At 33.0% G+C, this 17,122-nt stretch overlaps 1 long non-coding RNA gene across 1 annotated transcript; it reads left to right on the forward strand.

Moving 5' to 3' along the window:
• The first annotated feature begins 2,585 nt into the window (after nucleotides 1–2,585).
• On the forward strand, nucleotides 2,586–5,910 carry LOC102597774 (uncharacterized). The gene is made up of 2 exons (XR_366519.2): nucleotides 2,586–3,108; nucleotides 5,672–5,910. It is a non-coding gene; the product is annotated as an uncharacterized lncRNA (long non-coding RNA).
• Nucleotides 5,911–17,122: the final 11,212 nt, after the last annotated feature.

The raw sequence follows: 17,122 nt of genomic DNA on the forward strand, positions 1-17,122 counted from the left end.
TATTACTCAGATAGGGAGTTTCAATACAGATCATTAAAACTAGAGATTAAATTTTAATGACTTGTATTAATTTCATTTGATATGGAGGAAGGTCTAAGCTAACACATGAACTTAATCCTTCACTACAATTTAGTTATGAAGAACATAGAGAAAAATCTCTATCAAAATTATATGATAGGTAAGTAATTTTCATTAAAATTAATTTTCAAGATACAAGAAATTTTTTATCCAAAAACATTATCTGAACGACCTGAAATTACAAATCGTTGTATAACAATGAGTGTTCTTAATTTAATTGTTTGTGATGAACCTACCAAATTTCAGATCAATCAGAGTTTAAAAATGTAACGTCCCGAGAGCACCCCCTAGTCGTTACTGACGTATTCAACCTCTCAGAGGTCTTATACAAGCCCTTATCATTCGTCATAACATTTATCACAGAAAAATAGCAGAAAATTTAAAACTTTTTCATAATATAACACAAGACATAAAAGTCACCTCATTAAACCTTTAATACAAAATTGGAATACTACATCTCAAGGTAGCCATCTTAAAACATGACTACAACACAAGAGGGACACATCCCTTACAATACAAAAGAAACTACTATCTAGTACATAGAACTTAAGGAAACTCTTTAACATAAAGGTCCTTGAATCTTTAAGGACACACCCGAACTTCGGAATAGTAAGGCAAGCTCATCACTTCTAGGAAAGACCCTTTAGTCACCATCACCTACACTTGGTGTAAAAAGATGAAGAAGAATGGTGTTAGTGCAAGAATGCACTAAGTATGATAACCATGCAAAACATGCTCTTAAAAGGACATTTAGTTGGAAACCATGCATCATGCCTTTTCTTGAGAAACTTCAAGAACATTTAGTACATTAGGCACAATATAAACCACATACATCATCATACATATGGAAACCATTCATAATAGCACATAGAGCCACTTATAACATTTTAGGCACATTCAATGCATACAATACATTACCTTCCTCTTTATCTTAACTCCTTTCCTCAAGTAACCCTAAGGGAATACCTAGTGCAATGTATCGCCTTAAGGTTACCAGAGGTGAACTTACATATAGCCTTCATCAATCCAACCACATATATTCATAGAGTCATAAGCACACCATAAGACATAGTCTTCACATAGGAACCATCACCAAAAACAACCCCCAAATCACACTAGTGCAATATGCAAGTAGCATCCCATAATACTACTCACACCAAGCGTTCCTAGGAAGCCACCATAGACTAGGCACATCATATTCAACAAGTCATAACATCTTCATTTAGACATAAGACCAACATAGTTCATAACATCATATAAGGACTCATTCCTTTACTACATCATTAGTCATAACCCATTTAGTTCATATCATAGGTAAACCACCCTCACAACCCCTTCACAAACTCACTTGTGCAATGTACACATGGAGTCCCATACCCCCCACATATACAAAGCAAGCCCATTAAGAAGTCATAAGTGTAATTTACATGCATAATCATACTTCATGTCCTAACATAAGTAAAGTCAACCTTAACATGCTTTCATATTAACATACATAGACAATAGTCTTCATTACATAAAGAGCCTAATCATAACCTCCCTTAGAGTACACTTGTGCAATGCATAAGTAGGGTCCATAGTCCTACCTACACTAAGTAACTCTTCAAGAAATCATGACTAGAGTTCATAATCTTATCTTAGTTCATTTCTTAACTTTCGGGAGACATTGCCATAACCGACATAGAGCATGTGAGCTACATGGAATCCGGTGTTCTACTCCCACACCGAAAAGAGAGGTACTACTTGCTAAAGTAGGACCTTCATACATAATAGCTATCTAGTGGATCCACTAAGCTAATACCTACGGGGGCATGTAGTTATGGAACAAGGAGATTGCTACTAGAAAACCTTGACTTACTAAGCGTGGAGGTTTCCATCTCATGAGACAACATCTATGTTAGGAACCCGAACTTGCTAAACGTGAAGGTTCTCTTGTGGGAAGCCGGACTTGCTAAACGTGAACCCCACTCTCATTTTTCATGTTCACTCGGTGCGAAGCTCCAACTCCCTTTTAAACATCTTTAAGCCTTTATTTAACATTAGTTCATAAAGTAGGCTTTAGGGACTTAATCCCTCATACCATATAGCTCATAGGTTTCTAAGATGAGAATGACCTTTCATCATAGAACCTACATTATGTGAGAATGACCTTTCACATTGTCATACCATATTCATAACATAGTCTAGTTTAGAGTACAATTGAGGAAACCTTTCAAGAGACTCACTTTCACTAGATTATCATAAACCTTATTCATTCATTCATGTGTGTACATATGTGAGAAAGCCTTTCACATAACACTACAAGAAAATGACTTAATAGGTACCAGTATTTAACGACAGGATAAAAATATGGTCCTGAAAACTATATTTAAAGCGTCGAGATTTATTTCCGGTCCCTAAATTTCAATTTTATATCTTTAGTTAGCGAAAGGAATAAATGTGGTCCATATACTAATGAACAACTGGTCCCTAGTGCTCTAAATTGTGCGGGATAAGTAGAGTCAATATAATGACCACTAAAAGAATTAAAAATAATATAAAAGTAAAGATTTGTTTATTTTATGACATTCAGTCCCATCGTCTCTCCAAAACCCTAAGACCTCCCCTTTTTCATACCAAAGCTTCTATCTATGCTATTCCAATGACATTTTTTCACTAGTTCTGTCAATTAAACTAATGATTTGTTTCGCCCATTACTAATTTATGTCGTTGTGTTCTGTTTTATTCACTTCCTATTTTCCTAATCATAATACAGTTTATTTTCTACTTATACGCAATACCCGTTTTTTTCTCAAGAGGGAAAGTAGGTGGTTGGGTCTTTCTTTGTGGGTGTTTTTCAGTTAGATTTGGTACATGTCACAAGAAACAGAGTTTTCATAGATCAGAGGGAATTGTATTTTATTTTTCGAAAATTTATGGAATGATGGAAAATGGGTGTTAAATGATAGAATGAGGACATTATTATATGAGAAGGGAGTGAAACAAATTCCGCTCTCTAAGCATCAATTCGTCCCCCTGTTAGGATCTACGGTATGTTTTCATGGCTTCTAATTTTCTTGGGTAACTTTGTTCATTTTTTATGGTTTCCTTTATCTCGATATGCTGTTATATAGGTGATGGATTGTATTAGCTCCCACCAATAAAAGTAACAGAGAATGCTGAACATTTTTATATGTGATTGTGTGCCTTACCATCTATTCTTTGTTGTCAATATGATTGGTAAAAAATGGATATTTATACTTCGAGAGATCTATTCTTTGAGGATTAAGTATGAGTTTACAGATAATATGTTTCCTACTGGCTTACAAAATATTTGTGTGAAGAACGAATTGAGATATAGTTATGTTTTAGTCATTTAAACATGAGCTTGTTGGTTGTTTACTTTCTTAGATTCTCACTTTAGATATGAATTTTATTTAAGTTTTAGTTCATTTTTATTTGAAATATCAACTTGACATTTCCATTTATGTTTAGTCTACATGTTCTATGCCTCAGAGCATATGTCTTTAAGTTTGAAACTTGTCGTTTTGTGTCAATTAATTAAAGGATAAGGCACAAGTATCCCCTAGACTATGAGTGGAATCCCAAAGACACATCTTAACTAAACTAAGATCCCAAATGGTGCAAAACTTGTATATAGAAAGTTGATAAAAAATAGCAGTTACACTTACATTAGTGATACTCCTAAATGGTGCAAAACTTTTAGGAAAAAGTACAGATTTTGTCCCAAAGAAAGAGTATCATACCATGTTAAGGGGTAACTATTGGGCTGGCTCAGCTCAAAAATTGGGAGGTTCTTAAGACTCCGTGATAGGAGAAGCTGATAGGGGAATGTCAACCAACGACTTAGAGGTTGTTAAGACTTCACGTATTGAAAGATGTAGTTTAATGAATCAGAAAGCTAATAAGAGCTAGAAACTTAATGGAGAAAACACTAATAAATTTCCCTCACCTTTGTAGTCTGTAGACTAGTTGTAATCCGAAAATTTACTAGTTTAGTGCATCAGTAATTCTAACTCTGCAAGTATGTGCTCTGGGCACTTGTTCTTAATATATCTCATGAGTTGTGATTTACTTAGAGTTTCTCTATTTTGTTGTGTTTGGAACTGTGTTTGTTCCATCAATGCACTTGCTTTGTCTGCACCAGTTCACATGATATTCAATGTCGTGATTTTAAACTTTTGCTGATATAAATAAATTTTATATGATTACCATTAGGTCGGTCTCTTGGAACCTCTGTGATTTTTGTTTGTGAATTATTCCCACATTATAAGCATTCTAACACATAATATGTTATCAGATGCTCAGTTAGATCTTGAATTAAGTTGATTCTGATTTCTTATGTATCTACTGATTGGGAATGTACATAACCTCTTTACATGGATACATTTAATCAATTGCTTCTAGTTCAATTAAACTTGAGCTTATATAAGCTGCCAAGAAAGACATAGAAATTGACTAGGGTATCTTGTGGTGGTGTATGAAAACCTTGAATAGCATTTTCTTTCTCATTCTTCTTTTTCCAAACTTCTTCTCATCCACTTGTTCATCCAAGCAATTCAGAAATGCACTAGTTGCTCATATTGAAGTAACTTAAGATGATGAGAAATGCAAGAGTAACTTTGGCAAACTAAACTGTGGCAAAATTAATATCTTTGCTTCATTTTCAGCTATTTTTTTTGTACTGCTATCATTCAGCATTCAAATTTTTCATATCATGGAATATCACCCTACATTTTTCTGTTCATTCTTGCTCAAGGATAGCTGCTTGATATGGACTTCTATCCTTCCCATCTTAAGCTCCAACGTCTACTCCAATCGAATTTTTCCATGTATTTTTCTTCTGTTGTTCTCTTTCTAAGGTGTTTCTTTGATCTCTACTACTTATCATAGATAAAGTATTGTTTCTTTCTATACAACTTTCATGATTGGAAACTGATTTGGAAATAAATAATAATATATTGAATTGGTTATTATATGTTAATTAAATTGAATGACATGTAGTACCCATCTTAGAATGATATTTCTTTTAGTCTTGAAGGAGAGAAATATGTAGTGTGCACTGTGCACTTCAGTTCATGATATTATTAGTCTATGCTCATTTAATGATCAATAACAATTTAGTTTAGAGTTCTCAAAACTAAATAACTTTAGTTTGAATACTTCTTTAACCTTGTTCCTTTCCTTCAGTCATAATTTCCCATGTTAAAGAAATATTCTAAAAGTTTAGAGAAAGAAACAATAGGTCATGGTGATGAAAAGAACAATTATAACTTTTTTCTCCTTTCCTCTTTTGTTTTCCCCTGGTGCTTGTTCATCTCACTAAGCTTCTTGTTCCTTTTCCATGTCATTCCTTATCTTTTTATCGCTTTCAATCTTATACATGGTAGTCGAATATTAGCAGTTAGTTTATCAAATTGTTTTCTTTTCTTTCTGAAATATACTCAATCAATGCCTGTTGAAGAGTAACTATCTGGGAATCAAAATGTTGGATTGTAATATCTTATTTCATATCTATATTGAAATATATAGTGTGATTTGGTTATGTGCATTATTCTTTTTTATAAGCAGATTTATTTTGTACATTTCACAGGTTTTGGAAATTTTCATTTACAAGTCGGGATGCAAGTTTGAAGACTTTGAACAAGATTTGTCAAATTGGTCATCCTTTCGCTTGGATAGTTCGCTAAATATCTCATTATATATTTAGAGATGTTCGTTTTTTTGGCTAATGAGTTGTGTAAATAGTATTGTGACCATATTTTTGCAAACAATACTCCATGTGGGATGTTAATTTGTAGTTTTAAGTAATACGATTGATAATTTTGTTTATATGCATTTGTTTATCGAAATTTAAAATTTTATAGTATCTTAGGAAAACATGACAGGGAAAGAATGTATCGATTGGTTTTCCTATATAAATTCACATCTAGGGACCACTATTGCTTTAGTCCTTAACTCTTTAAGAACCGGATTTTTGGTCCTTAAAGGTTTTAAGGACAACTTAAGCTTTTCTGGAAATGTTTGTTTAAGGACCAGAAATGTGGTCCTTATAAGTTTTTAGGGACTAGAATTATACCTGTCGCAAACGAGTTTTAGGGACCAGTACTTAAATCTCGTCCCGATTGACCTTTAGCGACGAAGACGATAGGGACGGGATTTGCCCGTCGTTATTGACTTTTAGGGACTAGAATGGAACTTTTAAGGACCATTTTTCTCGTCCCTAGTAGACCTTTTTCTTGTAGTGTAAATACCTTTATACAACACATATTCATACCTTGCTAACCATACACTTTGCATGCATAATAAGATGTAAGGGTGCATATAAGAGTTAACCTTTCAATAGACACCATAACACATCATATTCATAGCTATACATCTAGAGTGTGTGTGTGCACATATTGGTCCTCATAGTGACATATTAGCAACAACATTGATATTGAGTGTTCTACCCTTAAAAGGATCACAACACATTCACAATGTCCCTAATTCATGAGCAATTCACATATAAAGCCTTGAGGGATTCTAGACCACACACCCACACTTCATCATAGGAGACAAGGACACATACAACATTGAATAGGTACTCCTAACATGTAAATAATCAAACATTCATATAGGGGTCATATAGGTAGGGGTCATTCCACAATAGTAACTAACATAATCAATCATGTAGACCACACCTTATCCCAAACATTATCATTCACATTATACTCCTCATCATCAACACACTTTAAACATCATCCTAGCATTAAGGATTTCATACATAACCTTCATAGCATAACTTCATAAACATATGCATCATAATCATCAATTCACTTCACATCTATTGCCTTCAAGCCCATGATCTCAACATGCGTATTAGGAATCAACAATGTAATTCAATAACATAAACACAATCTAAGTACAATTCTATAAACAAAGGGATCAACCCATAACTTTGCCCATAAGGCCATAATTCTCAACTCATCAATATACCAACAATTCAACATGAATAAGTATAGATAATCATAGGAAACATCAATACAATCTAATCTAAACATAATTTCACCAATAGAGATCATATCCACAAAGACCCACATCATAGGCCAACTTTCGAGAATTTGGGGATCATGGGTTCTTTAAGAATTCCTTTGAAAATTATTTTTAAAACCTTAATTCCACATTTATTCATCAATAGAATGATTTAGAAAATCGTTTGACAAGGAAGCCATGTTTAGATTGAAAATTGGGAATTTCGGTCTTTGAATCACTTTTGAAAATCTTTTGATAGAACTCCTTGAATGAGAGGTTATTCAAGAATCAAGAGTCATCATACCTTAATTATTGAAGACCCATGAAATTGAAGAAGAAATCAGTTGAAAACCCATCTTCTAGCTTGAGCTTCATCAAGGTCTTCAATGGAGTTTTTGAGAGAATCTATTTTGAGAGGGAACGGTCAATTTGAAGAATGGGTCTAATTTTAGGTTTTGGGGTTTCAACCAACCTAAAATACCCTAAAATTTGTATTATAACCATTTATAATAATTTCCCAAAGTACCCAAACTACCCCTCACTTAGTTGGACCTGTTTAAACAAGTCAAACTTGAGTTTTATTTTCCTAGATTTCATCGGGAAAGAAGTTCGCGATGCGGAGGTGTTCCCACAAGTTTTCTGGAAATTAAATTCGAGACACTAGAGTCCGCGATATGGACCAAAATTTTTGGCTCTTGGTGGAGCTAGTCCGCGACGTGGATATGCTCCCTCCAAGCACAATCTCAAGCTGCCTTGGCAGCTTGCTTGGCCAAGGTTGGGGTCCTCTTCGGGGACCCTTAGGGTGGCCCCCGGTGAGTCGTATCCTAACATTTTGATCCTAAAAACATTTATTAAGACACTAGGGTCACCTCCACTGATTTTATACTCCAAACAACACATAAAAACATGAACAACATACTAGAACACACCAACACGTAAAAGACTAGTTTCCGAACGTCTTGGTCGTCCCTTGACGTTTGACTTCCAAACTCTTTAAAACTTACTTAAAAGGCTATTCTTCATTATTTTGACAAGTTATTAATGCATAAAACGCATGTGAGGCTCTACTTTATCCTACTTTATTTTGAGGGTCGTTACAAAAAATAACATTTAAATCCCAAGGTATGATCAAATTCAGATTGAAACGATTTAAGAAAAACAATCAGATCCATATCATTATCATATATCAATGCATGTAATCATGTACCAGATTCAACATAAGTAAAACTGCTATGAAGGATTATATTCATACTAAATCACATTTTATTCCAAAGAGCGACTTAAAAACTATTTTAAGGGCCTCAAAACTATAACGACATAGCAATGAGTTTTTCTTACTAGTCCGTCACCACAAAACTTACCAAATTTCAGGTCAATAGGAGTCTATAAAAAAAATTCCAAAGCTATGACAAAATTCAAATTCAAGTGGTTTAAGTATCTTTAGGAATTAAAACAATGTGACTTTATCATATTCAGATCAAATTTTAATCCGACAAACTACCTAAAACCCATCTAAATAATTTTGGATGGAACCATCAAATTTCAAGTCATTCAGTTATCAAAAAACTCATGACCACCTAAACTATGATCAAATTTGGAAAATAATCATTTTAGACATAGTTAATGATTAAAATAACATGATTCAGATTTTTATTCTCATTTTAGAATTATCTCATGAGCGTGAAACATATGTTGTGTCCTTCCTTTGGCTAAGACGGTATGGTGCGTCTTAGCCAAAGGAAGGACACAACATATGTATTACCTATTTATTAATCATAATAAATAGATCATTTTAGTGAAACCTATTTATTAATCATAATTCTCAATTCATGTATTACAAAATATATTACCATATGTATATAATCTAAAGAATTTTCAACGATTTCAAATAAATAAAGAACTTAAATGATAACTATTTATCAACCAAAAAATTCTTAATTTATAATATTTTTTTTATATATATATATATGTAATGAATAATATGCTCAAATAATTATTGAACAAAAGAAAAAAATAATCCAATTGACCTGAATAGTGACTGCTACAACCACTTAATAATGTTTGAAGTCAACAATTAGTCAAGAATAAATTTTATAAAGTTAAAAAAATACTTCACAATCAGTTCAATGATAATTTGTTCGTCAACAACCTCTATGATTCCCTTTCTTATCTAGCTTTGCAAATTTGATGGATTAATAAGAAACAACCCTTAAAAAATTGCAACTAGTCGGCGATAAAATAAAATCAATTACATGTGCAGAAGTTCTTACTTTCATTTATTAAATAAAAAAATCCATTGAACTTCAACTTTTCTTTTAACTGATGAAAAGTTTTCAATTTGGGTTCCATTAATTTAAACATAAAAGACTTCGAATAATCATTAGGCAAGTGTTTGTTATTGCTGTACATTCCCACGTGAATGTGAAAAACTGTCGCCAACAGGTTTTTCCCTCTTGATCATCTCACAATTTAAGAACGTATGTACTTTAGCCAATGAATCAACAAACTTCAAGTTTCATCTGATTCGTTCTTGTCGTGATAAAAATAAATTTACTAAATACAAATCATACATACAATTGAACATACATATATTTTATGTTATCTATAAAGATGTAAGTATGACTCTAATACCAATTATTGGAAAACGATATGCACAACGGAAGTATACCAGAATCATACTACTTACATGAATAATAGACAACACATAATTTATGCTAAAACACATAAACTTTCTGAAATTTGATTCAAGATTTACCTCTTGAAGTAAGCAGATAACTTCAAGCGAATCCACATGCTAGTTCACAAACTGGACGACAGTTATGTGGTCTTCGACAGTGATCCCAACTTCACTTCAGAACTCTCAATACTTGGGTGGGCAAGTATCATATAGAAATCTTCCTCCTTTCAAGGGTTAGGAGAATCTCTATTTATAGAGATTTCTTCCTAGTCCAAGATGGAGAAGGAATACCATGTCTTTCATTAGAATAGAAAAAGACATGTACATCTCCCTTTCCTTAGAATAGAAAAAGTCATGTACTTCTCCCTTTCTTTAGAATAGAAAAATCATATACTTCTCCATTTCCTTAGAATAAAAAAAGTCATATACTTCTCCCTTTCCTTACAATAGAGAAAGACACATACTTCTCATTTTTCCCTTTAGAATAAATTCTGAGTTCTAGTTAAATATGGGCAAACTAGGGACCACAAAATTAATTAATGATGCTTCCTACTATGGAAATAATTTCAAATAATTAATTTGAATATTTTTTACCATAATAAATTACAAATCATTCAAATAGAAATTGGTATTTGCACTCATCTATTTTTATTTTCGAAATTCCCTATTATACACATGTAATTCCCCATGTTAAGATTACACATACTAATCAATAAATTAAAGTAGTGACAAATTTAATTCAATGATCAATTTCTTTTAGAGCACTACTTAACTTATTTCATGTGTCGGATTCATAAATCCACTTGCAAGGTTCGACACGATGAAAACTTATAATCTTCTCATAAAGACATATCATCAATCTCCATATCAAGACATGAATTCCGTCAACTAACTTATTATTTCACCAATATATATTATTATCATCCAATCTATCAGGCATATTGACCCATTTTAGAATCTCACATTTTAATAAATCAAAATGATAATTAACATTTAAAGATCATATTAGCTATATCAGGATTAAGAATATAAGTTTATTTAATGGTTCAGAAAATATGGTTTTGTCAGTCAGTCTAAAGAAACAATCTCTACTTGGTCCCGTTCAATACATACAACATGCACTAGCACAAGAAGTTGAAACTATACCATTCTCATAATCAAGATAAACTAAATATAATATTGTGCTATAATCGTGTTGATGGCATGTCCAAATTCCATCTTAGATTTTGAATTTTTTTTATACTTATAAGAACCGATGATTTAATCCTCAGTGTATAAGCTAAAACTCTATACACTAAATCATCTACTATATAAGTAAACAGACACCATAAATGAATAAATGATTTATTAAAAATGAATAAATAATTATTCTATAATAAATACTATATCTAAACACATAGTGTTGGGTTTTCTCGCCCTCACGCCAATCATGTAAACTTTTATAGATGAATTTATTCTTGAAGTTGATTGATGAATTCTTGAGTTTTAGCTTACAATGGAGGTCTTTGAGTTCTTGAAGTGAGGATTTTGCGAATGAGTTGAGTTTCTTGATCGATTTTTGTGTGGATTTCATTGAAACTGTTCTGGGTTTATGAAATTTTGATGAAATTGGGCAATGGAATGGCTTTTGGTGTGAATTGAATTGAGTTTAGGAGAGGAAGAAAAGAACGACCAAATAATTGAGCCCAGGGCTACGTCGCAGAGATGTTTTAAAATTTCTACCTTCAGAGAACCACCCCTCTCCGCGTCGTGGAGAGGATACAGAGTCCTCTGTCTCAAAAATATTTTCTCGACCAAAAATTACATCATTTCTCCGCATCGCACCAGTGCCTCTTCAAATCATAACTTCACTCTCTTCTTATTACTAACTATCAAGCCTTCATAAATCATTGAGAGATCCTATATCCTAATCATAGATCTTAAATTCACATTTCGAATCAAGGTAAAGTTTGGAGGAAAGTTAAAAAAAGTTCTACCAAGTTATTTTGAGAAGTCATTTGAAATTATCTATGATTTGTCTTTAAGACTTGAGTAAATGAGTATAAGGATGAGGAGAGTTGAGTTTCACGTTTCAAATGAGTATAAAGGGGACTAAGTATTCCCATGTGTAATATTTTCACATTTAAAACAAGAGAAATATTGTTTTCTAAATGAGGTTATAAGGAGTTTTGAGCATTACCTCGTTCGAGATGATTTTTTGAGTAATTATATCAAATTGAGGAAGAGTAATGTTTTTAAGCATATGAGCATGAGTTATAGATATATACTATTTGGAGTAGTATTGAGCACCGACATGGGGATGAGTTCGGATAACTCAAAATCCTCATAAACCATTTATGCCAACATGAGTAAATGGTCATACTTTTTAGATGATTCAGTATTGCTTTTTAATCATAGCTTAGTGGATCCACTTAGTTGAGGTGTTCTATACCCTGACAAGGTATAGGATAGTTCTGGCAGCGTGGGCGAGACGTTGTAGCATCACGTAGCTCCTAGTGATTGTTATCGGTTAGATAAGGTCCCAAATAAGATTAAAGAGTTTATTATTGTACTTTTATACATATTGAGTTGATATCTACCATTTTAAAATAATTACATATTGCATCTCTTATTGTTGCTTTCTCATTTAAATTGAGTTGAGGTGAGTTTTCCTTCCATCTTTGTCAGTTCAGTTAAATATTGTTTTCAGCTTTCCCAATACATGCTCGTACATTCAATGTATTGATGTCATTCGGCCTGCATCGTTTCATGATGCACATACAGGTGTTTAGGGTCATCAACAGGCGCTTTGTTGATACAACTTGGGCCAAGCTAGCTTTGGTGAGCCTCCTTGCTTCCAGAGGGTTCCATACAGGGGCGGAGCTACCCTTGCCCGATGGGGTGTCAAGCGACACCCCTTCATCGGAAAATTACGTTGTATAGGTAAGTCAAATTCTGATTTTATACCTATATATATTAGAATTGACACTCCTGAACCAAGTTGAAGGGTTGGTTCAGCGGTTCAGGGTCTACAAAGTTCCGCCTTGTCATTGACCTAAGGCGTTGGGATTCGAACCTTTGGCTGAAGTCTATTTTTTTTAAAGGCTTTCAGCTATTTTTTTTTTACTTTTTAGACAACTGTAACTTTTTTGTCTTTAGTTTTTAGATAGCTAAACGTTTTTTTCCTCCAATTTTTAAACCATTGACTTAAATTAAGTTTACTTTAATATTTTATTTTTTAAAAAGAAATAAAATACACTTTAGGAATTTAGAGTCTAGGGATTAAACAAATCCCCAGTTCCAAAATCAAAAGTTTTGAAGAGGAAGAGTCCAAAAAAGTCGTCTTTGTTCGCTGACTGCATCGTGCAATCATCTTCAGACTTCAATCACAATTGATCGGCGTCAATCTACGTCCTGGTCATGGCAACGGTAAGTTCCTACTTTCTTACACCTTGTATTTATTTTCCTCGTCCAATTTGTTGATGGACTTTGTGATCTCTCAAGAAAATTAGTTGAGACAAAGAAGAACCTAAACTTTCCTCATGTATTCCGCTTAGTGAAATTTGCTTTGCTTTTACCAGTTGCCACTGCATCCGTTGAAAGAGCTTTTTCGGAAATGAAGTTTATTAAAAATGCCTTGCGGAATCGGATGAATGATGAGCTTTTGAGCGGTTGTCTAGTTCCTTATGTAGAAAAAGATGTATTTATTAATATTTCTAATGATACTATTGTAAAAACATTTCAAGAGATGAAACCGCGTTGAGTACGGTTGTAATAATGTAATTATGTTTTTCTTTTATTTAGTAAAATTTATTTTGTTGAATTTTTTTGTGTGCATACTACTTTATATTTTGACACCCCTCAATCTAAATCCTAGCTCCGCCACTGGTTCCATAGTAATTTGATTCTAGTTTTGTTAAGATTTCATGGGTGTTGTCCGATATCTATCTTAGTTATTAGAGTCTTTATAGATAGTAGTAGTTAAGGGGTCTTTTTTTCCCATTTCTTGTTATTGTTTGAGACTTGAGTTGCCTTCTTATGGTTGTTTGAATATTTTCAGACTTATACTGTGTTGGGTTATTATGAGTCTTCATGAGTTAATCTTTGTATTTAAAATTTCTATTTTGTTCGAGTAAGTCTTCCGTTGAGAGATGAGCTAGGCGAAGAGTTCACTTGGGAACCAACGATGGTTCTCGAGTGTCAGACATATCAAGGGTGTAGGTTCGGGGCGTGACATATATTGCAAATAAATTTAAAAATATCACCCCAAAATATGTATAGGTAGCCTAACGAGTAATGAGTTTTGAAGGAGATTTATTATTTCTTCTATTTTGCATAGAAAAGTCATATTTTTTTCATTTTCTAGTTAATTAAATGTAAAATGTATTTTACTAAAACAACTCAAATGTAATGTAAATTCATTACTAGACCAAATGTATCGCCCCTGTGAAACGACTATATAAATCAATCTCCATCTTTTTCTTTCATTCATTGAGTCTTCTTTGCATACAAAATATTCCTTCTATATTTTCATATAAAATTTCTTCAATATTTCAGATGGTAGAGAGAGAAAATGACGTTGCTGCTATGGTGACGACAACTATAACCCCAATTGAGTATCGATATAGGTGTGTGAAGAAGAGACCAAAAGGAAAGTACAAAGATGATATTACAAATTCTATCAAGAAGGTGCATGTGTAGCTTGGGATTTTAATACGAAATAAGAAGAAGAAAGAGCATAGGATAATTCAACGAGGATGTATCGCGGCCCTAAAACCATGCTTAATTTCTCGACGTCAAATGAGGGTAACCTAGAACATCCTAATAAAATTGATGAGAATCTCCAACATGAGCTCAATTTTAAACTCACCCTTGATCCACCAAGGAGCGTGGGAACTTGTTCGGATTTGTTATCAAGTATCCCATGCATCACAGTTAATAAAAGAAATAGTTTAATTTCTCTTTTTGATTTTTGTAAGGACAAACAATAATATTGAGATATTTTCTCATTTATCATGTTGATATGATAGAAGTAATGTTACATTAATTTAGAAACTTAATTATGTCTACTTCATAGTATTTTTTTTTCTTTCTTTTATGAGAATCTCAGGTTGGATGAAGATGCCAAAGGGGAAGTACGAAGTTGATATTACAAATCTCACCCAAAAGGTATGTGTTTGGCTTGGGACCTTTGATACATAAGAAGAAGCAACAATGGCTTACGATAAGGTGGCGAGCAGGATGTATCTCGACCCTAGCGCTAAACTTAATTTCCCGACATCAAATGAGGATAACCTAGAAAATTCTAATAAAATGACGAGAATTTTCATCATGAACTCAATCTTGAACTTACCCTTGCTCCGTCAGGGAACAAAAGAAATTGTCTGCATTTGTGATCAAGTATCAAAATTATTAGAAGAAATAGTTCAAGTTCCCATTTTATATTTTTGTAAGGAAAATAAGGAGTAATGCATACATTTTTTCTCATTTCTCGTGATGATAGAAGTAATGTTATATTATTACAGAAACATAATTATGTCTTCTTCGTTGTATTATTTTTTTATCTTTTATTTTCCTTCATAAAATCCAGTTGAATGATTTTTTGTTTGTTTATTGTGTTCCCTAAGTGTGTATCGATCCAACTTTTGGAGGTTGTTATTTGCCTTTCACTTTCATCTAAAGCATCAAACTCCTATTTTTTTTAAAATATAAGATTAGATTTTCTAAAAGATAAACAAGTAGATTAATATAGGAGTAGTCAGGGGCAGATTTACGAGAGGGTGTTATTCCAATCCTTTGGGAAAAAAATTAGGTTATATATATACAAAAATTTAGTGTGTATATATAGATTTAAAATCACTTGAACACCAGATTAGAAGTTTGTTCAGTGGTTTAGGAAATTCAAAATCCACCTTAATGTTCTAAATTCAAATACTAGATAGTACATTATTATTTTTCAAAGTGTTTTATACTTCTCATGAAAAGTGAGTTTTCAAGAATGAATAATGTGATAAAAGGCACATAACTGCTCATTATGTCTCGACTTATGTGAAAGTATTTGGAGTATGTGAGTCAAAATATTTAATTTGACTATGAGGTCGGTTATAGATTCTTCAAAAAAAATTTAAAAATTGCATATTTGAGAACTACTATTAGTTTCCTTCGTCCCAATATTATATGACATAGAATTTGGTTGTTAGAGTCAAATTAAAAAGGATTTGATTGTAATTTATTCATATGACTTTTAAATATTTTATATTATCATTCATTGTTACTTATATATTGTATGCCCTAATTCACAATAAAAAAAAAGTTTGGCCTTTAAAATATTGGGATCCGGGTCCTCTCCATTTCCCTTGTCTCCATTTCCCCCAAGTTCTAGCTTTGATTAATGACATATGGCATATGTTAGATTTAATGGCTAAAATTTAATTAAAGAAAATATATCTCTAACCATGATTTAGATAATAAATATATTAATATATCAACTAAAAAAAGTCCTATTATTTCTCCCGTTTTCTCCTTATTATCATATCTATTATACTCATTAAGTCTTTTCTTTCGATGGTTGTACCTCCAAACGAGGTGCGATACAGAGGTGTAAGTAAGAGAGGATTCGGGTGATATGCACCTAGGATTACAGAACCCATCCAGCAAACACACATCTGGCTTGGGACATTCGATACACCAGAACAAGCTGTTATGGCTTATGATAAGGCCGCAACGATGTATCGCGACCCTAAAACCATAACTAAATTACTGATGATAAATGATGATAACGCCGAAAAGGTTAATCTTAAGACTAATAGTGATGATAATAATAATAATCCCAATTAGAGCAACGGTATCTAGTTGTCTTCAAGACCCAACGATTCTACTCCTCCACTGACGGCACTTGAAGAATTGTATTTGGAGTTTATGAGGAGAGGTGGATTGATACCTTGTGACCCAGACAGGGGTGAAACAGGGAGTGTGTCACGACCTGATTCCTCGAGTCATGATGGCGCCTACTGTTATCTCCTGTATTCAGATTAGCAAACCAGAAATAATAAAAGATGAAAAGAAAAACACAAAGAACTATCCGAGTCCACAGAACCCACTGTGTGTCCTTAAGAAATTTAATCCCCTCAAGTACCCAAGGTTGCAGATTAATTCCTCCCAAGATAAAACGGATTAACCATTAAAGAAGTAGTGGTACCTCAAACTTCGATAATTTCAACGAACTCAAAATGACAGCAACGAATCACACACACAGACACGATCGATCGATTTTGTTTTGTAAGAAATGTATGCAAAAGAAGAGAAGAATTCGATACAGAAAAATGAGAGAAAACCTCTATATTTATAGCCAACAAAGGGTAAAGGTCACAACCC

The sequence above is a fragment of the Solanum tuberosum genome, unplaced genomic scaffold, assembly GCF_000226075.1.
Source record: "Solanum tuberosum cultivar DM 1-3 516 R44 unplaced genomic scaffold, SolTub_3.0 scf00002, whole genome shotgun sequence".
NCBI classification, from domain to species: Eukaryota; Viridiplantae; Streptophyta; class Magnoliopsida; order Solanales; family Solanaceae; genus Solanum; species Solanum tuberosum.